Source organism: Pyxicephalus adspersus, chromosome 7 (genome assembly GCF_032062135.1).
Source record: "Pyxicephalus adspersus chromosome 7, UCB_Pads_2.0, whole genome shotgun sequence".
In the NCBI taxonomy this organism is placed as follows: Eukaryota; Metazoa; Chordata; class Amphibia; order Anura; family Pyxicephalidae; genus Pyxicephalus; species Pyxicephalus adspersus.
The window spans coordinates 16,991,749-16,997,898 of NC_092864.1; the positions used below are offsets into that span (position 1 = coordinate 16,991,749).

General features: G+C 39.9%; 1 protein-coding gene across 1 annotated transcript in view; it reads right to left on the bottom strand.

Annotated features, from left to right (window-relative positions):
• Positions 1 to 6,150, bottom strand: part of UMPS (uridine monophosphate synthetase) — a 45,190-nt gene that overhangs the window by 6,770 nt on the left and 32,270 nt on the right. The window lies entirely within an intron of this gene.

A 6,150-nucleotide genomic window follows, 5' to 3' on the forward strand; every position in this document is an offset into this window, starting at 1 on the left:
GACATTTCTGACGTCAAAGATGCTGCTGAGAGCTGGTTTGTGGCCCAACCAAAGGAATTTTATTTGAATGGTCTAGAAAAGCTGCAACTACGCTGTACCAAGTGCATCAGTCAAGGGGCGATATGTTGAATAAATGTGTTATTTCCTAACTCTGGCTCTCTTCTTTCTGGCCAAAGCCGGCACCCCCTCGTATGTAGTTACATTTAAAGCTGATTGTACACTGAAATTGACATTTGTATGGTGAGCTTTAGTCATTATGTGACTATATTAGATGAGTTCACAAAGGTATGCAGCTATATTTGTAGCTATATTTGTAGCTAAGATATTATGCAAGGAGAATAAGCAGGAGTTAACCAATGTCATAAAGCTTATTTAACCTGGGCATTTCACCGATGTCTGGATTTCTGTACTAAAAGTGGTATACTGGTTTTCATGAAATTTTTGTTTTTTATCATTAATTTTTTTTATATTGTAAACCTGTTACTTACCGAATTATGTCCAAACAAGGGTTTAGTAGATATCCTGAATATAATAAAGTTTGAAACACACAATCATGTAAAAAAAATAAATGTAATAATAAAATAAATAACACAAAAATCAGCTTAAACAAGAATGCATAAATAAATAAAAAATACTGATCATGCAATAATTATGTATACTGTATAGTACTATATCTTTCTAAAACACCTCCCTAGTGTGGTAAATTTTAAAATGGGGCAGCAGAGTCCAACGTCGCATACCAATAGACAAAACCACATTAATATAGTTTGTATTGTGTTGGATACAGGAGTTTGTATTGAATCCAATACAAAAGTTTTAAATTTCCCACCCTGAACCCCGTCGACCGGCGCACACACACCAACCTCATCGTGAATCGCCGAGGCCTGCGTACGTGAACGCCGAGCAAAAAGTGTTACTATTTCCATGTAAAAAGTGTTACATTTTTTGCATGGAAATTTATTTTACATTGCACACTATAATTCTTAGTCATAACTCACCAAAATATGTTCAATATTGTAATAAATTTAATAAAAAACTTTAAAAAGATAAAATCTTTAACAATAAAAGTGTATAATAACTGTACAGTGGCTTATATAATTATATAGATGGAGATATAGATAGATATTATATAAAGATTTTATTGTATTGGACTCAAAACAGCTATTTTTAAATGAATCCAGAATTTCCCGCCTCCCAATGTCACCGGGAAACCTCGGAGATCGTCTCTGCATTCGGCGGCTGAAGACTAATGATAGAAGATGTCTCCGGAGGAGCTATGGGGACAAGTTAGGTGTTTTTTTTTGTTTTGTTTTTTTTTGTTTTTTTTTCAGTTGTAATCGGATTGTCATACACTGTTGTATGACAATCATATTGCATTGAATGCTTGTTTCTAATTCTAGCTACCCTGAGCCTAGTTCGGGGTTAACCCTTTCAGCAAGGTTTTTTTTTTTTTTTTATCCCGAACTAGGTTCGGGGTAACTGTCCAGGGGATAATATAGATTAGGGGGTTTTCTTTGCTTGTCTGCTTGTTATTTACTAAAAGCATGAGTTGGGTTAGGGAACTTGGTGTCACTTTACATGGCGCTGTGATAAGACCCAGTGCTTGTCATTTCAGACTAATATATACCCAGATTCTAAGAGAAAATACTGGAGGTTCTATGGTTATCTTGAATTCTAGATTCATATGTTCTGATTTAATCCATTTTTTTTTATTTATTTTTTTATTCATTTTACAGCTATAATTGGACAGCATTGGTATTTATTCTGAATCTGTTTTCTCCACGTATCCCCAAGAATGTTTAACATTGAAAGATATGGTTCCACAGAGCAGATCAGTATTTTTTGTATTTTATTCTTTTAATAAATATATTTAATAAAGCAGATCTACATACATATATTTCATTTTATGTGGACATACATACATTTTCTGCATATTTGTGTTTCAAGAATTCCAGTATTTCATGTACATATGTAGTGCAATAAATACAAAGGCAGCCCTTTCTGGCCTCCCTGTGAAAATTCTACTGAGTTCAAGACTGTATGCAGCTAGAGCAATCTAAGGCTGGGTGCAATGGTTCTCGTCCGATAATCAGCTCAGAGCTGGTGTTGGACGAGAATTTTGCATGTGTGCAGGGCTCATCATCCGAACAACCGTCCTGCGTATACACGGCTGACGAACGATCCTAATAGAAGTGAAAGGGGAGGTGTGATATGAACATCGTATTTTGTGGTGATAAATATTCTGGGGGTTGGCAGTTCATAAAACCTTTACTTATGAAAATATTAATAATGGCTAGAACAAGGACACTTTGGAAGTGTCCATAATCCATGTGGTCACAGCCCTTCAGACAGCCCCCACCCTGCTATCAATGGATGGTCCTATTAGTCCCACCTCTGTTGTTGGCATACAAAAAGCCATGTAACCCCAGCAGAAGGAGCTCTCACTGATACCATCATGTCACTAAGGACAACGGCACTGACACATTGAGCACTGCAGGGAGCCCAGTGGCTCTGACTAAAAACTTGGACTTTACACCACAACCTGGACCAGGAAAACCAACTCTACCTAAGTATTATTTCACAGTTTTCCCTTTTTATTTTATGCTGTTGCTATAGTTCTGCTAGTGTTCTGTTATTATTCTTAGATTAGTGTTTATTTTTCTGTTTATGCACTGTTTTTATATGCTTTTACTTGGAAAACCCTATAAAAAGTGTAAGCTGAATCTCTGCATGCTCTAAAACCAAATAGTGTAACTTGCAAACCCGAAGCTCTACTTTAACATTGTGATTTCTGAGACATCCCTGTATGGAGTGGCAGCGGGTGACCCTACAGAAGCACAAGCACAACTGCGGTTGTCAAGGGTAGCGGTGTGTGCGTCTGTCTAAGCACGTGGTGGCAGTCTACCTGTGATGGTGTGTTTGGCAGGGGGTTAAAAGGAGTGGTTAACCTTGCCCCGTGAAAAGAACCCTCTTCAGCCTGCTGGTGCATGGACTGTTGCTGAGAATGCTGGGCATTCGTCACAGGAGGGAGCACAGTGGGGTGCCACTCCGCCATTCTCCCCCTCCCCTCTTCATAGAGCAGAACAAATTTGCAGAAAATGTCTGTACGGCGCTCGTTCATGCATCATGCAGTCATTGGATAGGATTGTGAAAGATTCTTTCTAAGGACAAATATTGCACATGTGGACATGGTCTGCATCCTGCACAGGTCTCCCTCATTTATTTTTGTGGTATAGGGACCCAGCCCCAACAGATATTAAGTCAAGGATGGTGGCCACACATTCTGCAGGCCCCGTGATCCTATGTCTCCATCTGCAAGGATTTCTCACTACAAGTTCATACAAGTCTTGAGGGCTCTACCATTACCTTAACCAAAACTGCAAAAATAATATCAGAGTTGAAAGCCAGCCAGAGGCTACCTCATCTTCAGATCTGAAAGCTAGCATCACTGCTATCAATTTCCTATTGGATAAACCCCTGACAACAGCTCTCACAGCTCTGGAGATTAAGTACATAGAGTCCCTGACTCCATGTCACAGTCATCCACTATGCCCAGTGATGTGATCTGTAGAGTTTTTTTTTTTTTTTTTTTTTGCTGTAAAGATTATGTAAAAAGCATAGCTCAAAGGCCTATTTGATTTTGATGGCGCTAAAATCCACCTACTGTTAGATATGGTCAAGCACACTAAAGATGCCCCTGCTAGTTGACTTAGTTAAGTACTGTCGTGCTACATACAGGGTCATCCTCATCACTCTGTGGAAGCCCAAGAACAGTCCACTGGGTGTAACGATCCCTAATTCTTCTCCGGATGTACAGCCAGCAGTCTGGGCGGCACACAAACCTTTCATGTGGGGGATCCTGACTAGGTATTGGACATGTTGCAAAAAAGAGCATGAAGCGTGTATACTATCCCTTTTGCAGGTATTTGCATTCTAGAGTTCTCCCTCAAACAATTCATTTTTGCTGACCTTGACTCCAAACTGTTAGTAGCTAGAGAAGCACTGCTAACTGTCTTGAGGAGGCTAAAGCTGCTTGGACAAAATGCCAACATACATTTTTGGGGTTTGTAAACGAATCCAGTATAATTTTAGCTAATGCTGTTTGATCTCAATAAGGGTGCTCCTTTAGTGAAGTCTCCAAACTTGCATCTCTTTCTCCTTCAAATGGTCTGTGGATGCAATATGGATTTCAAAAGATCTTTTGGGTCTGTTTGCCCTTAACTCCTACAACGCTTACGTCAGGAGGTCTCAAAATGGAATACAGGCACCTTTCCACTGTAAACTTCAGAAAATGGTGGTACAGCCCAAATGTTCCCCAGGCCCTTCTTATTTACTGTTCCCTCAGTGTTAATGACACAATTATGGTGTAATGATAGTGTACCCCCCTCTCTCTGCTTTCATCCAATCTGACCAATATCATGCCCCCACTATCCCCACCCTTTCCTATGCTTGGCAACCATACCTTCTGTCCCAGCCTGGTGGACTCTGGATACAGATACTTAGCAGAGCAAGCCACTTCATTTGCTTGTTTTTTTTTTTTGTTTTTTTTTTGTTTTTTATCACAGAACCTCTTGGCCCTCCATATCAGAGATGAAAGATGATCTCGTGTTTGCTCCACTGGGTTTCTGGCACATCCAGCTCAGACATTGTATACACCTTCATCCATCACCAGACCAATGTCTTTGTTCTTTTACTGTTTTAGAGCAATTTTGTTCAGGTCATGGTCCCGTACATCAGGCAGTGTCCTTGCAATTTGTGGCCATGATTGTTCCAGAACCTGATTCTTTTGTACTTACAAAGATGGGAAAAGGACTTTTTGTATGAAGCAAGAACAAATCTCCATGTTGTTTCTCCTTGCCCATAAGTCCTCTGAGTACTGCCTACCAAGACCTAGGATGCAAAATCCTCACTTGATGGTACAGAGTCCTGACACTTTTTTAGCCAGTTATTCATCGTAGAAGGCCCACAGGTGTTGATCGTGCAATGAAGGGCTAGGCATGCCCCTTCATATAATTTTTGACTGTCCCCAAAAAAACTTTTTTGTTCTCAGATTTATCACAGTATGCAAAAATGTACAGATCATGAGATATATTTTTGAGCTGCCATTCTTCATGCTTCTCTGGTCCTGCCTACAGTAATTTTCTGCTCAATTGCCAAGATAATATGGCTCCGGCATGTATTCCATCTCTCTGGAGTCAGCTGGGGACCCCTACTGTAGCTTTATGGTTCTCTAAATCATTTATATACAAGGGTATTCCCATCCAATGGTTCCTATTCTTATACTAGACCTGACCACTGAAATAATCAGGTCCTTGTACTGGAAAGGAATTAGCCTTGTTTTAAATGAGCAGGCTATTTCCTATCCTTATACTGGACCTGACCACTAAGAAAATGATGAGGTCCGTTTTCTGGATGGGAATTAGCGTTGTTATATATGCGCAGGCTACTTCCTATCCTTTTACCGGAACTAACCACTGCCAGGCATCATAAGGTCCTTGTAGTGGATGGGAACTAGCATTGTTATATATGAGCATGTTATTTCCTATCCTTATACCAGAGCTAACCACTGGCAGGCATCATAAGGTTCCTGTACTGGATGGGAATTAGCTTGGTCATATATGAGTAGGCTATTTCCTATCCTTATACCGGACGTTACCACTAAGGGGCATGAAAAGGTCCTTGTACTGGACCAGAAAGAGCCTGCTTATAAATAATGAGGTATTTTCTATCCAAACACTGGACATGACCACTAAGGAATAATAAGGTCCTTGTACTGGATGGGAATTAGCCTGCTCATACAAGGACCTCATTATTTCTTAGAGGTCATGTCCAGTGTTTGGATAGAAAATACCCCATTATGTATAAGCAGGCTTTTTCTCAACCCGTACAAGGACCTTTTTTTATGCCCCCTAGTGTTAAGGTCCAGTTTAATGGCCAACTCATATATATCCAGGGTAATTCCCATCCAGTACGAGGAATTTATGATATTCGCTAGTGGTAAGGATAGGAAATATCCCACTCATATATAATCAGGCCGATTCACATCCAGTACAAGGACCCCATTATTCCTTAGTGGTCAGGTCCAGTATTTGGATAGAAAATTGCCCACTTATATATGAACAGGTTATTTCCTATCCGGTACAAGGACCT